Raw genomic sequence first — 19,026 nt, 5'->3', positions numbered from 1 at the left:
TCAAAGACCATTCCTTTAATTAAACAAGTGACTTTACTTAATTGATCAATAACTTCATGTGTTCCCAATCTTGAGAATGTGGTTATTTAGGGTGAGCTGCAAAGCTTAGTGCAGTGCTGGCCACCAGGAGCAGGGTTAGGAGCACTGCTGCAGACACTGCTAGCATCTCTCAAGCACATTGGATTCATGTGGCCAGTCACTTAGTCAAACACAGCAATGCTCAGCTTATTCTGTTATGGTTCTTTCATTTTCTTTCTCAACTTATCCATCAGCTCTTGTTCTCTCTACACAGCTCCTCCTCTTATTTCTGCTTCATCTCCTCTTCTCTCCTCCTCAGCTCCTCCTCGTATTTTTGTTCCATCTCCTCTTCTCTCCTCCTCATTTCCTCCTTGTATTTCTGCTTCATCTCCTCTTCTCTCCTCCTCATTTCCTCCTCGTATTTCTGTTTATTCTCATTTTCTGTTCTCCTCAGCTCCTCCTCGTATTTCTGTTTCATCTCCTCTTCTCTCCTCCTCATTTCCTCCTTGTATTTCTGCTTCATCTCCTCTTCTCTCTCCCTCATTTCCTCCTTGTATTTCTGTTTCATCTCATTTTCTGTCCTCAGCTCCTCCTCCTTGTATTTCTGTTTCATCTCATTTTCTCTCCTCCTCAGCTCCTCCTCGTATTTTTGTTCCATCGCCTCTTCTCTCCTGTTCAGCTCCTCCTTGTATTTCTGCTTCATCTCCTCTCTTCCTCATTTCCTCCTTGTATTTCTGTTTCATCTCATTTTCTCTCCTCCTCAGCTCCTCCTCATATTTCTGCTTCATCGCCTCTTCTGTCCTCCTCAGCTCCTCCTCGTATTTCTGTTTCATCTCATTTTCTCTCCTCCTCAGCTCCTCCTTGTATTTCTGTTTCATCTCCTCTTCTCTCCTGCTCAGTTCCTCTTTGTGTTTATGATTTAGCTCCTGTTCTTTTAATAAAAATATGTGTTCTGCTTCCTGGTACATCTCACTGGTGTAGTAGCTGCCATTGTTTTCTTTCACCATGGTGTCTATTTTATGAAGGAGCTGTGTGACTTGACTCTGATCGCTCCTGTTCTTATTGTTGAGAACATGATACCTGTTCCCACATTTCCCAACAAGCTGCTGAAATTCTTCACCAGCCTCCTCAATGTACTGCTCAATCGTCCAGTCTCTCAGATAATCCCCACGGGTGAAAAGGATGGTTATGTGCCTCACAGCTCTCTCACCCAACAGATCTTGGACTTTATACAAAGTCTTGCAATAGTTTTTAACTGCAGTCCTCCACACTTCACTTTGATTGTCTTTAATTCCTTTTCGATATAGTGGTATCACCAGGAGGAAAGCATGGGGTCCTGGGGCAGACAAAGAAACACAGCTCTCAATCTCCAGCTGGTTTGCTTTTAACAAGTCCAGAGTGTCAACCACAGTGACCCGCCTCCCAAACACTTCTCCTGTTCTCTTCTCACACTTCATCGTTACTGCAGAAAAGCTAAATCCAGACCTAAACTCCTCTCTGCCCAGGATGGTGTTCCCTGATGAACTCTTCCCAGCTCCACGTCTCCCGAGCAGCACGATCCTCAGCTCAGAGGGGCTGCGCAGCTCCTGAGAAACAGTTTCTTCAGCCTTTTGTCCTGCAGCCATGTTTTCCAGCCCTGATAAAGACAAGAAAAGAACATTTCCTTTAAAGATCTCTGAAACTGAAGTGTGTTTCTGACAGGGTTGGGCTGGTGCTTGTCTCCCCTGAGTTTTGGTTTGGTTGTTGAATAGGAATAACAGGATACTGACTGGATGAACACAGAACACTTACAGCATATTGTTATTCTGTTTCAAAACGAGATATCTATACATGATTAACTTCAACACATCACTGAGCTTATATCCTGCATGCTGTAAACAAGGAACTCGTTTTAAAATGGTGCAGCTTTTGCTTACTGTCTGATCTGTGTAATATCATATTAGATGTATATTATTATAACATAGTCAGTTGTTTCATTATTTATCAGTAACTTCCATAACCCTTCCAGCAAATAAATAAATCAATAAAAGACTTGTGAAAAGCCTCCTTTGGCTGGTAGTGGGGAATGGTATCACAATTACAGTAGATCCTCGAGTTGCAGATTGCTGGAAATCACCCAGCTGTGATGTAATACTAAGTGTATCTAATCTTTGCCTTACATGTAAAAAGAAATACCCCTAAATGAAAACAGAATGACCTCTAAATGTAAATCATGCTAAATGTCAAATCTTCTCCTGCTAAATATAAATTGAAAACTGTGAACGACTCTCAATTCAAACACTAACTGCTATACAAAAAAAAACACGTTTACATACAGTGGTAGATATTTATTTTTTACACATATGTGTATGTGCGTGTGTGTGTGAAATATGAACAAAAAACCTCCCGTATGTGTAAACACAATCTACCCCTATAGCCTTTGTAAAAAGTTGTGTTTTTTTATTATACGACACTTATATTTTATTAACCAAAAAACTCACCCGTGTCTGTGTGTAACCCTGCAGCCGCCGTCACTGTATGAAGAGTCATTAGTTTATCTTTGTTGTTTAGTTAAGTTGGTGCTCCTTATCATTCCCACACAGCGAGTGAGCGAGGGTGAATAAGCAGATTGACGCGATTCTATGAAGATAAACACGGACACGGTTTTTATTCGCTCTGATGTCGTTTCTATATATATATATATATATATATATATATATATATATATATATATATATATATATATATATATATATATATATATATATATATATATATATATATTAGATAGATACATTAATTTTTTTTTGGTTGAAAATGCCTAAATACAGTGTGATGCACGTGCAAATATTTATGACATGGAAGGAAGGGATACAAACGGGTGTGTGTAAATAATAATGGTCATGAAAATATTATAGCGTGCACGGGGGAAGGCAGCAGTAGGGCTGGTAGGTGACGCTCTTTGGTACAGCGGTATCGGCGCTATGCTTCAGTGCGAGAGGACCCGGGTTCGCGCCCGCCCTCCGCCTATGTGTGTATTTCTTCACTCTGTGTGATGCGGTAACCGAGATCGCTACAATATTTACAATGGATGATTGGGAAACGGCATTTTAATAATATAAGTGGAAATGTACGAAATATAAGAAAAACAGAAAATGAAAATAAAATAATAAAAAATAATTTCTGATTTAGAAACTGCTCTTACATGAGACGGACGTGCTTTAAATTTTCAAAAATCAAATATTAAAACCAGTATTAGTATTTTTTTCATTCATGTTTAAACGTTAAACGTTTATTTAAACTTTTTTTCTTTTTTTAAAAATCAACCCATATGCTGACAATAATAATAATAATTGAAAGGTTTATATTCTAAGGTAATCATTTTCTTAAACATATTTGAATGCGTACCTTCAATCGTGATGAGCTCACAGAAGTGTATTAAATTAACACAAGTGAATAAATAGTCACAAGTTTTCTTCTTAAACACCCAAGACTTGTTAATGAATTCCCTGTAATGTACTTTTCCAAAGCAGGCTGGATGCAAGGTGAACAGAACACCTTTAAGACAGGATCTGTGGCTGTGCAGAATCTGTCCTGAAGAGGGCAGCAAAGACACACATTATACAGCAACACTGCGCAAGAGCAACACACACCCAGGGCTGAGTGGAGCAGGGTTCTGTGTGACATACTGACACCCCCCTTAACAGTAATATACTGAATACACTGTGAATGAGATTTATATTGCAGCAATTCCTGCACAGCAAGATAGCATGTGTAAGTTTAATAACACAGCGGGTCGGTATATGGGTCTCGGGATATAGCCTTAAAACAAGTCTGCGCTTGTAAAGTTAGAAACTCAGATTGATACGAATGGACCAAAGCAAGGCAAATATGAAACAGCCACAGAGGGACAATACTGATCACAATCCTTATTATGTTTGTCAGGAAAAGGGTGACGTTGCCGTGGAATGAACAAATATCTGTATTTCCAAATAAAAAGAAAAAGAAACTACCACCAATTCTCTCCTCATCAGTAGTCAGGTGTCATTGCTGTAGGTTTGATCTGGAGCTCTGAAATGCAGCACCATTGAGGGGGGATATGCAATGTGCAGTGCAGACTAGAGCTCCACCTCCAGACTGAACTGAAACCCTGCCAGACTAGAGCTCCACCCCCGCACTGAACTGAAACCCTGCCAGACTAGAGCTCCACCCCCAGACTGAACTGAAACCCTGCCAGACTAGAGCTCCACCCCCGCACTGAACTGAAACCCCGCCAGACTAGAGCTCCACCCCCAGACTGAACTGAAACCCTGCCAGACTAGAGCTCCACCCCCGCACTGAACTGAAACCCCGCCAGACTAGAGCTCCACCCCCAAACTGAACTGAAACCCTGCCAGACTAGAGCTCCACCCCCGGACTGAATTGAAACCCTGCCAGACTAGAGCTCCACCCCCAGACTGAACTGAAACCCTGCCAGACTAGAGCTCCACCCCCAGACTGAAATGAAACCCTGCCAGACTAGAGCTCAACCCCTTAGACTGAACTGAAACCCTGCCAGACTAGAGCTCCACCCCTGCACTGAACTGAAACCCTGCCAGATTAGAGCTCCACCCCCGGACTGAAATGAAACCCTGCCAGACTAGAGCTCCACCCCCAGACTGATCTGAACCACTGCCAGACTAGAGACTGAACTGAAACCCTGCCAGACTAGAGACTGAACTGAACCCTGCCAGACTAGAGCTCCACCCCCAGACTGATCTGAAGCCCTGCACAGCACAGCCTTGTCTGGAGCTGCAGGGGAGCTCTCTCTGGCCGCTGTCCCCGGGTTCAGTTTCAGAACCTCAGACACTGTGCAACTCCAGTGTTTTGGAAGCAGATATTAACAATCGATAATTTAACAATTTTCTTCACAGAAAGGGTGGTGAACCATTGGACCAGGTTATCAAATGTAGTTATTGAAGCTGAAACTCTCTGATCTTTCAAGAAGAGACTGGGTGCTGTTATAAACAGTATCATATAACCCTCTCAGTTATTTAGCTAGTCTGCCCAGCAGAAGGGCAATCTGGCTAGCCATGGATTCCCAGAGGTTTTATTTCCCCTAACACTCTTAAAATAAACAAATCCCCTGGGCCGGATGAGATCCTCGCAATAGTACTCAAAGAAATGAAAGAAGTTATTTACAAACCGCTAACCAAGATTATGCCTCTTGACACAGGGGTTGTACCGACAGACTGGAAAATAGCAAACGTAATACCGATCCACAAAAAGGGAGACAAAACCGAACCAGGTAACTGCAGACCAATAAGCCTGACTTCTATTATATGTAAACTTATGTAAATTATAATAAGATCCAAAATGGAAAATTACCTATATGGTAACAGTATCCTGGGAGACAGTCAGCATGGATTTAGGAAAGGGAGATTGTGTAACTAACCTGCTTGATTTTTTTGAGGATGCAACATTGACAATGGATAATTGCAAAGCATACAACATGGTTTATTTAGATTTCCAGAAAGCTTTTGAGAATGTCCCGCATAAAAGATTAATTCTCAAACTGAACGCAGTAGGGATTCAAGGAAATGCATGCACATGGATTAGGGAGTGGTTAACATGTAGAAAACAGAAAGTACTGATTAGAGGAGAAACCTCAAAATGGAGTGAGGTAACCAGTGGTTCACCACAGGGATCAGTATTAGGTCCTCTGCTATTCCTAATCTACATTAATGATTTAGATTCTGGTAAAGTAAGCAAACTTGTTAAATTTGCAGACGACACAAAAATAGGAGGAGTGGCAAACACTGTTGCAGCAGCAAACGTCATTCAAAATGATCTAGACAGCATTCAGAACTTGGCAGACGCATGGCAAATGACATTTAATAGAGAAAAGTGTAAAGTATTGCACGCAGGCAATAAAAATGTGCATTATAAATATCATATGGGAGATACTGAAATTGAAGAAGGAATCTATGAAAAAGACCTAGGAGTTTATGTTGACTCAGAAATGTCTTCCTCTAGACAATGTGGGGAAGCTATAAAAAAAGGCAACAAGATGCTCGGATATATTGTGAAAAGTGTTGAATTTTAATCAAGGGAAGTAATGTTAACACTTTACAATGTATTAGTAAGACCTCACCTAGAATATTGTGTTCAGTTCTGGTCACCTTGTTACAAAAAGGATATTGCTGCTCCAGAAAGAGTGCAAAGAAGGGCGACTAGAATTATCCTGGGTTTAAAAGGCATGTCGTATGCAGACTGGCTAAAAGAATTGAATCTATTCAGTCTTGAACAAAGAAGACGCGGTGATCTGATTCAAGCATTCAGAATTTCTAAAAGGTATTGACATTGTCGACCCAGGGGACTTTTTCGACCTGAAAAAAGAAACAAGGACCAGGGGTCACAAATGGAGATTAGATAAAGGGGCATGCAGAACAGAAAATGGGAGGCACTTTTTTTACACAGAGAATTGTGAGGGTCTGGGACCAACTCCCCAGTAATGTTGTTGAAGCTGACACCCTGGGATCCTTCAAGAAGCTGCTTGATGAGATTCTGGGATCAATAAGCTACTAACAATCAAACTAGCAAGATGGGCTGAATGGCCTCCTCTCGTTTGTAAACTTTCTTATGTTCTTCTTATGTTCTTATGATACTGGCAGATCCCCTTAACCCACAGATCACCTACCCCTGATGGTCTGTTTCATTTCACAACCATGCCGTTTGGGCTACATGGTGCGCCCGCTGCCTTTCAGAGACTAATGGTCCAGGTTGTATGCCCACATGTGGCAATGTGCCCCGCCCGTGTGCATTTCTGTATTGTATGTTGCGTGTGGTGTGTTAATGTTGGTGTATAGAGATGGCTGCACGGGATATAAATGGGTGTGTACAGCACAAGTTATTTAAAATGTATAATTATATTTAGGCACGGGATTGCACTCACTTCACGTGCATTTAAAGTATATAATATGTGAGCACGAGGTTGCACAGAATTAATTCACGTGCTGGGATTCAAGTGAATAATTAATTAGTAATTGAATCCCAGCACAACAGTATAAATAGATGTACGTTTTACTCACTCGGGGTTGTGTGTTCGGTGAGTGGAGAACGGGAGAGAGAGAAGGAGAAAAGTAAATAACAATTGCTATCTTGTTTGTTTATATAGACTCACCGTGTTTGTTTGTGTGTCTGTCCGTGCACCGTTTGTTAAGTGTTAGTCCGTTTTGTTTGTCTATTTATTTTGGTTTAAAGTGCCGTGTCCTGTTTTCTGTTTGTTTAAACCTTTTATTTTTAATAAACCGCGCAACAGCGCTTTCATCATTTCACCTCATCTGTTCTCTGTGTATTCATTTCCTGGTTCTGACGTCACCACTCAGCTAGCCGTGTGACACCACATCATGTATATGCTACAATTGCTACAAATGATAAATTCATTAATTCTTCTCCAAATAGTTCCACCCTTGATACTGGTTTTATTCCTAGCTGTAATCAGCATTGACCAAAGTTGATTGTGGTGTTCCACAAGGTTCTATTCTGGGTCCATTGCTATTTTCATATCATTAGGGAACATGGTGTGAGCTTCCACTGCTATGCGGATAACACCCAGCTGTATTTGTCTTTAAAACCTGGTGATACTCCTGTCGGGGTGTTATTTGCTGCTTGCCTTGCTGATATCAAGTGCTGGATGTCTCAAAACTTCCTTATGTTGAATTCCGATAAAACAGTGGTTCCCTTTCAAGTTGAAAATAACCATCAAGGTATGGGACATTGCCGTCAGGCAGTAGGGATTGGCTGTCAAAGCTGCCGATAGGCCTCTGCGCAAGCTGCCGTGTAAGCCCGCCCCCCTGGGAGCTTACTATACGCAGCGCGCATAGAGTCACTTCCTCTTTTGCCTTCAGCCTCAGTAGCGGTAGGACTTAGAGCTCTTAAACTGATTGTACTCAATAAAGCTTAGGCTTGAGAAGCTGGTTCATCCCCTTCTCCGAGTTTATTTCAGTTATACTCTTCGGAGTTATTATTATTATTATTATTGTTATTATTATTATTATTTTAGGATTATATATTGTTTTTACATTATATATTCCTTCTCGCTTTGCTTCGGCATTGCGTTTCTTCATGGTCTCTCCATCTTTCCTCTGTTCTTATAATTATTATTGTGTTGGGTTTTTTGTAATTTATTGTATATATATATTTTGTTATATATATTGTGTATATATTGTTGTTCGGACGCGTGTTGCGTTGGTCTTGGCCCACGTGCATTTTGCATCCTCGGTCTAGCTTAGGCTAGACCGTGTGTGTGCGTGTAGTCTGCTCTGCAGTGTTCCCCCCCCGCGGCGCGTTCCCGCCACGTGGTATTGCACTACACCCTCTTACCTTCTGCAGGGTCCTGTCACTATACAGAGGAAGACAACCACCAACGTGCAAAATCCCCAGCAGCATCAGGTAGGTATTGCACAGCATCAGACGCCGTACCAGCACTTAGCATCTCCGCTTTGCGGGTCAGCTGACGCGTAGGCGTCTGTGCTAGCGTTCCACGCTCGGCACTCGCGCTCCGGCGCTTTTGGTGTCAGCGCTTGTGCGCTTGGTGCAGCGCTTCGGCGCTTTGTGCAGTGCTTCTGCACTTGGGGCTCAGTGCTCGATGCTCGACGCTTCGGCGCTCGGTGCTCGACGCTCGGTGCATGTTCCATCAGCGCTTGGTGCTCGGTGCTCGACGCTTCGGCGCTCGACGCTCGGTGCTTGGCGCCTCGACGCACGAACCCTCGACGCTCGACGCACGCACCTCGGTGCTCCGTGCTTCGGTGCTCGACGCTCGACGCTCGGTGCTCGGCGCTTGGCGCCTCGACGCACGCACCCTCGACGCACGCACCTCGGTGCTCTGCGCTCGACGCTCGACGCTCGGTGCTCGACGCTTCGACGCCTCGACGCACGCACCTCGGTGCTCGACGCTTCGGCGCTCGGTGCTCGACGCACGCACTTCAGGTGCTCGACGCTTCAGCGCTCGGTGCTCGACGCGCGCACCCTCGACGCTCGACGCACGCACCTCGGTGCTCGACGCTTCGGCGCTCGGTGCTCGACGCACGCACTTCAGGTGCTCGACGCTTCGGCGCTCGGTGCTCGACGCACGCACCCTCGACGCTCGACGCACGCACCTTGGCGCTCGACGCGGCGGCGCTCGACGCACGCACTTCAGGTGCTCGACGCTTGGTGTCCGACGCTTCGGCGTTCAACGCGCGCACCTCGGCGTTTGACGCGACAGTGCTCGACGCACACTCTTTGGTGCTTGACGTCAATACTAGACGCTTCGGCGTTCTACCATGTCTTGGTTCCACCGTTGCGTGACCTGTCAGGCCAAGTTGCCTGCCAGCGACACTCATGAGGACTGCGTCGCATGCTTGGGGCCGGACCATGCCGCATCTGCCCTGGCAGATAGGGCATACTGCCAGCTATGTGCGGGGTTTCAGACACGCACCCTTCGCCAGAGAGCTAGGAAGGCGGTTGGAGGTCGTTCCCCATCCTCGGGCTCGTCCCACACCGTCTCGGCCCCACCGTCATCTGTCGTGTCGCTGCCGGCGACGTCTCAGCTCCCTCTGAGTCCATCTTCCCAGCTTTCAGCTGGTCAGAGGTCTCCAGTCAGACGTGCTCGGGAACGTTCCCGCAGTCCCTCCTCTCGCGGGGCTCGCCCCCGTCGGGAGTCTCGATCCAGGTCTCGATCGCCTCGCCAGGAGAAGGCACTCTCGCTCCCCTCGAAGGGGTAGGCGTTATCAGGACACATCTGGGGTGGCTGAGCTCACCTCCAAGATGTCACAGTTTATGGAGCTCATGATGGGACAACAATCCCTCCTCATGACCCTAGCAAATGTGGCGCCTCGGGCCCCAGAGATAGTAACCGGACCCAGCGCTAGTCAGCCGATGGTTCCTCCACCAGTGCCCCAGGAAGTAGAGTGGGACACCGATGCTGTCTCTGACGCAGACCCGCTCTTTGAAGACACAGAGCCTGAGGTGGCATCCCAGCACTCTGGGCAGGATGACCCTGAAGTGCTGGATACTAATGACCCTATCTGGTCTGTGGTGGAGAGGGCAGCCCGTCACTTAGGCGTGGACTGGCCTGCGTTAGAGCCAACACGACGCTCTCTATTTGAGTTGCCATCGGCTCCGCCCCTTCAGTCCAGGATGCTCTCGGCATTCCCGGATTTTATTAAGGAGGTGCAGTCCACCTGGGGAGCCCCGGCCTCCGCCCCTGCGACTTCTCGCAAGGCTTCGGCTTTCACCATGCACGGGGTGAGCGAAGCTGGGTTAGCGTCTTTTCCGCCAGTGGGCGCCGCGTTCGCCACGCTAGTAAAGGCGCCGACATTATCGGGGCTGGCTAAGGACCCTTCCTGCCCTAACAGGCAGTGTAGGACTACGGAGGCCCACCTGAAAAAGGGTTATGCCGTGGCTACAGAGGCAGTTAGACTGTCTAACGTGGCCAGCCTCCTGACAGTCTACCAGGCGGCGCTGATTCGCGACCTGCCTGAGTCCCCATCCGTCGGACTTAGAACCGAACTGGGTGCAGTTGCGCAGCTTTTGGTTAAGCTGGCTCAGCTGAATGCACGAGCACAGGGCAGGAGCATTGCTTCCCTTGTGGTGGCAAGGAGGCAGCTCTGGCTCTCACAGGCCAGGGTACAGGAGCCTGATAAGGCCCCATTGCTAGATGCTCCTATATCCCCGGGGCACACGTTTGGCCCAGCGGTGGAGGAGATGCTGCAACGCTCCGTCAAGGCGCGTGAGGCGTCGCAGCAGTTGGCTAAGATGTGGCCAAGCAAACCCTTCCAGCCAAGGCGGCCGCAGGAGCGCCAATGGCGCAGGGCGCCGCCGCAGCAGCAAGCGCACCCACAGGGCAGTAAAACCGCCCCTTTGGGGGTTTCAGCACGCAGCCAACCCGCGTTTGCAAGACCGCAGCGCGGAGGGTGGCGCCCCAGAGGAGGTAGCAGACCACACCCTCGTGGCTCTGGCCAGGCCCCTCATGAGCGAGCGCAGCCTAAGCAGCCCTGAGAAACCCCGGCAGCCGTTAACCCACCCCTACACTGTTTCACAGCTCCTGTTCTGGCAACAATGCACCAACGACATTTGGGTGCGCAAAACTATACTCACCGGGTACACCCTTCAATTCCGGTTAAACCCCCCCCCCCTGGTAACTGCAGTGAAGGACTCGGTTCAGTCCTCAGCTCTAAATGCAGAAATACAGGCATTGCTCAAGAAGCGCGCCATTCAACTAGTAGACCCTGCTCTGACCGACCAGGGGTTCTACTCCAAGTACTTCCTAGTGCCAAAAAAGGACGGCGGGCTCCGCCCTATTTTAGATCTGCGAGTACTGAACAAATACCTACGGGTGTTGTCGTTCAAGATGCTTACGCACAGGCACATTGTCCAGTCTGTCCGGCAAGGCGACTGGTTTACCACCGTAGACCTCACAGATGCATACTTTCACGTTCCCATCTGTCCGGGTCACAGGAAGTACCTACGTTTCGCATTTCAGAGCAGGGTCTACGAGTTTTGTGTCCTGCCATTCGGCCTGTCTCTAGCTCCTCGAACCTTTTCGAAGTGTATGGACGCCATTTTAGCCCCCTTGTGGGCTCAAGGCGTCCGACTGCTGAACTATCTGGATGACTGGCTCGTCTGCGCGCAGTCGAAGGAGCAGGTGGCACAGCACACAGTGATGGTTACAGACCATCTTCAGCGGCTAGGTCTGAAGGTCAATTCAGAAAAGAGCCGCCTCGTGCCAAGCCAACAGACCGAATTCTTGGGTCTGCATCTGGACTCTGTGTCCATGGAAGCGACCCTGTCGACACAAAGAGTTGCCTCGCTGGAGCGGTGTCTCTCCCTATTCAGGTTGAGAGAAACAGTCAGCATGGAGCTGTGTCAGCGCATGCTGGGGTTGATGGCTGCCGCCTCACAAGCCCTTCCTTTGGGCTTACTACACCAGAGACCTCTGCAGGCCTGGTTCAATGCCTTCGCGTTGCATCCGCGGAGAGACAAACACCGCAGGTTGAGGGTATCCCGAACCTGCTGGGAAGCACTGCGCTGGTGGAAAGTTCCGTCGAACATCCGCCAGGGCGTATGCTTGGGTCCCATCTTCCGAAGGGAGGTTATTACGACCGACGCTTCCAACCAGGGTTGGGGAGCAGTCTGGAACGGGTCGGGAGGTCGGCCCACATCAATGCTCTGGAGCTCAGAGCGGTGGACCTCGCCCTTCGGCACTTCTTGCCAGTGCTTCTAGGCAAGCACGTGTTAGTGCGGTCAGACAACACCACGGTAGTGGCGTATATCAACCGCCAGGGCGGCTTGCGGTCCCCCGGTCTTCACCGGTTGGTAACACGGCTGTTGCTTTGGGCTCAACCGCGTTTAGCCTCTCTGCGGGCGGTTCACCTACCGGGCAGAGTAAATTACGCAGCGGATCTCCTGTCCAGAGGAGGTCCTCTTGCAGGCGAATGGCGTCTTCACCCTCGGGTGGTGGAGCGCATTTGGGACTGGTTCGGCACAGCGCAAGTCGATCTCTTCGCTTCGCGAGAGACCACGCACTGTCCCCTATGGTTCTCGGTGAAGGACCTCGACAGCCCCCTAGGAGTCGATGCACTGGCTCACGAATGGCCGCCAGGGCTCCTGTACGCATTTCCACCGATTTCGATGCTCCCCGCCTTCTTGGAGAAGGTCAGGGTAGAGCAAGCGACAGTGATCCTGATCACTCCTCGGTGGCCTCGGAGGATATGGTTCCCGAGTCTAGTGCAGTTGTTGCACGGTCGCCCGAGGGAGCTCCCTCTGCGAGCGGACCTGTTGTCCCAAGCCCAAGGAGGGCTATGGAACCCAAACCCCAAACTCATGCAGTTATGGGCTTGGCCCCTGAACGGGAGCGCCTGTCAGCCTTAGGGCTTTCAACGGCAGTTATATCCACCATTCAGAGTGTGAGAGCGCCCTCTACTCGGTCGCAATATGCGTATAAGTGGCAATTGTTTCAGAGTTGGTGTCTGGCTGAGGGCCATGACCCGGTCTCCTGCCCTATGGCAGTGATATTACAGTTTCTGCAGAAGCTGTTAGATGAGGGAAAGTCTCCCTCTATACTTAAAGTGTATTTGGCTGCTATTTCGGCTTGCCATGTACGCATTGACGGGTTATCACCTGGATGCCATTTCCTGGCATCTCAGTTCCTAAAGGGCGCAAGACGCTTGCGGCCTCCAAGGTCGACCAGTTTACCGTCATGGAGCCTTGATGTGGTGCTAGAAGCCCTTACCAAGGCACCGTTCGAGCCTCTCCACAGTGTGGATATGAAGTTCGTGTCTATTAAGACTGCGTTTTTGCTGTCAGTGGTATCAGCAAAACGTGTGGGCGAGTTACATGCACTTTCTGTGCATCCATCATGTACTCACTTCGCAGGAGACGGTTCTAAGGTCTCCATGCGTCCAAATCCGGCCTTTTTACCCAAGGTCATATCCCCGTTTCACATGAACCAACCAGTCGAGTTGATGGCGTTCCATCCTCCTCCTTTTTCTTCCCCAGAGGAAGAGCGGTTACACATGCTCTGCCCTGTGCGGGCATTGAGGTGTTATATTGATCGCACAAAGACTGTGAGGCAAACAGAACAGCTGTTCATATGCCATGGTTCTAAAACTTTGGGTCAGCCGTTGTCTAAGCAACGCCTTTCTCATTGGATAGTGGATGCTATTCAGTTAGCATATGATTCTATGGGCCTTCCGCCACCAGGGCAGTTGAAGGCACATTCCACTAGGGGTATGGCAACATCCTGGGCCCTCTTTAGAGGGGTGCCAATGTCTGACATTTGCGCTGCAGCCAGTTGGGTTACACCGCATACATTTACGAGGTTCTACCGGTTAAATGTACTGGAATCCTCTGCTCTGTCATTTGGAGCATCTGTGTTGCACTCTATGACGCCTCAGGTTGCGGACGTCTAGAGTGGTTGACAATATGGTGTGACTATTCCACCTTGGGACAGGTGTCATTGCGAGCATAGACGCTGAGGCGCAGCTCCGCATATGTGTAGATGTACTGCCTACGCAGTTGCGTTATGACGTAAGTCTGTCCTACTGCCGAGAATCCTCCCTCGCGACGGCTTGGGTACACTGTTCCCATACCTTGATGGTTATTTTCGACTTGAAAGGGAACGATAGGTTGCGGATGCAACCCCGGTTACCTGAAAAAGAAAATAACCATCAAGCCGCGAGGTCGCTCTGGAGGCCTTCACGGCCTGAAGGGCAAAAGAGGAAGTGACTCTCCGCGCGCTGCGTATAGTAAGCTCCCAGGGGGGCGGGCTTACACGGCAGCTTGCGCGGAGGCCTATCGGCAGCTTTGACATAAAGCTCAGCCAATCCCTACTGCCTGACGGCAATGTCCCATACCTTGATGGTTATTTTCTCTTTCAGGGAACCGGGGTTGCATCCGCAACCTATCGTTATGTTTTTAAGCTCTGTGACAGGCTAGCTGCAGGGATGACTTCAGGCCAGAGAGAATCACACAGACAGACAGTTGTTGCAGTGAATCTGAGACGCTGCGGCGCTCAGCGTTTTATTAACACACAGAAAATAAAAAGGTTGAACAAAACAGAAGACAGGACACGGCACTTGAGGCCAAATAAAACAGACAAACAAAACGGACAGACACACAAACACGGTGAGTAAAAATAAACAAACAAGTATCGTGCTGGTAGGATAGCAATTGTTATTAATCTTTAACTTTATTTCTCCTCCTCTCTCTCCCGTTCACTACTCACCGAACACACATCCCCAAGTGAGTGAAACGTGCATCTATATATACTGTTGTGCTGGGATTCAATTACTAATTAATTATTCACTTGAATCCCAGCACGTGAATTAATTCTGTGCAACCCCGTGCTCACATATTATTAACTACTTTAAATGCATGTGAAGTGAAGTGCAATCCCTGTGTCTAAATACAATTATACATTTTAAACACTCGTGCTCATTACCCACATTATATCCCGTGTACCAACTACAATACACCAACATTAACACACGTAACATACAACATAAAACACACAAATGCACACAGGGGCGGGGCACATTGCCACAGGCTCCTATAACCAACTAAAAAATATAGGATTGCATGAGTTTGACCCTAGCAGTCTTTTATCATATCCTAAAACAGAAATAAAAAATTGGAGGGTTATCTTTGATCCTGATTTATCAGTCTCTGTGGCAATGTGCCCCACCCCTGTGAGTATTTCTGTGTTTTATGTTGTATGTTGCGTGTGTTAATGTTGGTGTATAGATATGGCTGCACGGGATATAAATGGGTGTGTACAGCACGAGTTATTTAAAATGTATAATTGTATTTAGGCACGGGATTGCACTATCACTTCACGTGCATTTAAAGTATTTAATATGTGAGCACGAGGTTGCACATAATTAATTCACGTGCTGGGATTCAAGTGAATAATTAATTAGTAATTGAATCCCAGCACAACAGTATATATAGATGCACGTTTGTGTGTTTGGTGAGTGGAGAACGGGTGTGTAGAGAAAGGAAAGGAAAGGAAAGGAAAGGAAAGGAAAGGAAAGGAAAGGAAAGGAAAGTAAGAAATAATTGCTATTGCATGCTGGTAGGACCAGCACGATACTGGTTTGTTTATTTTTACTTACCGTGTTTGTCTGTTAGTCCATTGTTTGTTTAAGTGTTAGTCCGTTTTGTTTGTCTATTTACTTTGGCGTAAGTGCCGTGTCCTGTCTTCTGTTTTGTTCAACCTTTTTATTTTGTGTGTGTTAATAAAACACTGAGTGCCGCAGTGTCTCAGATTCACTGCAACTACTGTCTGTCTGTGTACTCCTTTCTGGTCTGACATAACCACTAAAGCCACTTGTCACAGTCTCATATTAGGGAAGTTTCTATAGTATCCTTCTATCACTTGAGACAGATAGCCAAACTGAGACCTATTATCTCCTTAGCTGACGCTAAGAGACTAACACATGCCTTTGTTTCTTCAAGAATTGATTACAGTAATGCACTCCTCTCTGGCATCCCAAAACATGCCTACAGCTTGCTCAGAATACCGCTCCGAGAATTTTTACTAAAACTAAAGAAAATGAACACATCACCCCTGTTTGAGCCTCCTTGCACTGGCTCTCTGTTCAATATAGAATTGATTTTAAAATCTTATTATTAACCTATAAAGCCTTGGGTGGAGCAGCACCTAGCTATCTGCAGGAGCTACTGACCGTGTATCTCCCAAATCACACTCTTAGATCATAGGAAGCGGGGCTGCTCGTTGTTCCCAGGGTCAATAAAATCAGAAATTCTTTAGAGCCCCTAAACTGTGTAATGCTCTACCTCCATGTGTTAGGGAAGCTGGGTCTGTGGGTATTTTTAAGGCTAAACTTAAAACACATTTTTATAAAATGGCATTTTTATCTTAGTGGTTTTAATGCAACATAATTGCTAGCTTTTAATGAATTTTTAAATTATTAGTATTATTTGTATATTTTGTATTTTATTGTATTTTTATGTATTTATGTACAGTGCCTTGTGATACTTCAGTATGAAAGGCGCTATATAAATGAAGTAAATAAATTAAGTAAATAAATAAATAAATAAAATATGCATCAGAGTATATTGATGATGTGGTTATCTACAGCTCCATCTGGCAAGAGCACAATGGCTAGGGTCACAGCCGGGCTACCCTCAGAGACTGTAGGACAGCCAACTTGGGTAAATGTGCATTTGCCAAAGAAGAAACCCAATATTTAGGATTTATTATGGGACATGGGCAGGTGAAACCCGTCGCCACCAAAGTCCAGGCTTTGATGGACGCGGCAATCCTGAAAACCAAGTCCCAGGTGAGGTCTCTCTTGGGGTTGGCCGGTTATTACCGTCGATTCATCCCTGAGTACACCACAGTGGTAAACCCTCTAGTGAACCTCACTAAAAAGAGCGCACCAAATTTAATTAAATGGACAGGAGAATGTCAGGGGGCCTTTGATACCATTAAGCAACGACTCTGCCGAGCCCCCGCCCTGATCACACCAGATTTTGATAAGGAATTCCTCCTCCACACCGACGCTTCGGATGTTGGTCTGGGGGCGGTCTTGTTCCAGTGGGTCGATGGAGTAGAACACCCTATCCTCTAAATAAGCAAGAAAATGCTCCCTCGGGAGCGCAACTACTCATAGAAAAGGAATGTCTGGCCATTAAATGGGCCACTCAGACCTTACGCTACTACCTCTTGGGACATTCATTCAATCTCGTCACTGACCACGCCCCACTCAGATGGTTAAGCACGATGAAGGATAGCAATGCAAGAACGCAAGGCAGTTCATTCCAGGGGCAGTCGGAAGCCGGCCATTGAGGAAGGGGGCGGCGCCATGGTACCGGAGTCCTCGCCCTAGTATGGTGAGTGAAGATTCAGTCATGAATTGGAGGAGACGTGATTGAACTAGCTATTGGAGGGGGCGGGGCTGAGGGTACTTTAGGGGGCAGGACGCTGTAATTGTTTCTTTTGTTGTGGTTAATGGGAGGAAACAAGGACTGTAAAATCATGAGAGAAGTGTTTTTGTTTGTTTTAGTAACTGTGTTAATTTGTCTTCGACAGACGGCTAATACGAATGCGGGAGCTGCCGCTTCAAGCCAGCAATAAGTCTGGACTTCACTGCACCTGTCAAACAAGCAAGCACCACTCTTTAAATCACCGTACATGCACCCAGAGAACGCACTGTCCGGAGACGTGTCTGTATCTGTGTTGTGTGTCTGTGCTTTGTATTATTATACGCTGGCAATGCCCATAGTTGGGTAGAACCAGCATTATTATTTAGACCATTAGACAGAAAAATAAAAGAACTTGAGCCGTGAACTTTGTGTTTGTCGTTGTCTGGAGCACCTGCATCACCCCTACACCTGCGCACTGCAACCCACACGTTCACAACAACGAACACTAAAAAGAAATCGTTACCAAAAAGAGCATATAAGAAAGCGTGGCCGTGCACACTCCTAAACCATAAAATAAATCATTACATTAGGCATGCCACGAAAACATATTCAATTCTGTTAAAAGAAACAAAAACATCCGGGTTGCTTTACCTCAGCGAGTTGAATTACCGTGGCCACACACAGAGAGAGAGTTTCCTGCTCGTCCTGAAGAGGTTCAGACAAAGAGCATAAAGCAACTGGCAAAGTGAAAAGCACAATAGAAAGATCACACTGGAGAAAGTTGCAGACGGCGTGGGGCGTAGCTTCTCTGGAGGATTAACAAAGCAAGGATGCATGCTGGCAGTATTGATCAAGAAACAGCGTTGTGTCAAGAGCAGAACACAAGAACACAGCTTTTATAGGGTAAGTAAACTGAATGCAATTAATACTCAACCACATAATTAGTAGCAGTTGTCCTACCTGCTACACTTAATTACCTTAACAAGGTTTGGTGTAAAATAATCTTACACAGATAATACATTATATATTTAATAGCTAATGAAAGAAAAGATGTTACCTTTTAAATACCAATGTATTTATTGAGAGGATAGCCTATTGAATATCATACTTCCATGTGATGGGAAGCACCCTACACAAAAATACACACTAAGAAAAAAAAAAGTTTGTATGTAAGATCAACAACAAACATTTTATATAATGAATGTTTATTTAATAAAAATACTGATGTTGATGGAGGTATACTCTCTCAGAGCACCACACTCTGCTGCTCATTATACAAGGATTTGAATGCGTGTTAAAGTGTGATTATAAGCATGGGAATTATACAGTTCATTATACAGAAAGTAGCAGAAACAACAAAGTGCACAGAGAAAGTGCATTGAAATACACGGGGGTCTGACAGAATCAGGGCTCAGACAGGACTTTAAGGGTCGGCTTGCAGTGACTATTACTGTATGGAACAGTTTTCTCTGTTTTCTGCTGCAGACTCTCCTTCTTCTCCATCTATTGCTAACCTTGCTCTTGGAGACCCTGTTGGTCCTGGTCTTGGTCTTTGTTTTCCTGTGAACTTTGCTGTTGCTGCTTCTAATGTTTCTAGTACTGCTCCTCTGAATG

The 19,026-nt window shown here is 46.7% G+C and overlaps 1 pseudogene; it reads right to left on the bottom strand.

Moving 5' to 3' along the window:
• The window catches only part of LOC117397351 (uncharacterized), a 34,007-nt pseudogene that overhangs the window by 14,143 nt on the left and 838 nt on the right, over positions 1-19,026 (bottom strand).

Source organism: Acipenser ruthenus, chromosome 39 (assembly GCF_902713425.1).
Source record: "Acipenser ruthenus chromosome 39, fAciRut3.2 maternal haplotype, whole genome shotgun sequence".
Taxonomy (NCBI): Eukaryota; Metazoa; Chordata; class Actinopteri; order Acipenseriformes; family Acipenseridae; genus Acipenser; species Acipenser ruthenus.
This window is presented reverse-complemented; position numbering and strand designations above follow the sequence as displayed.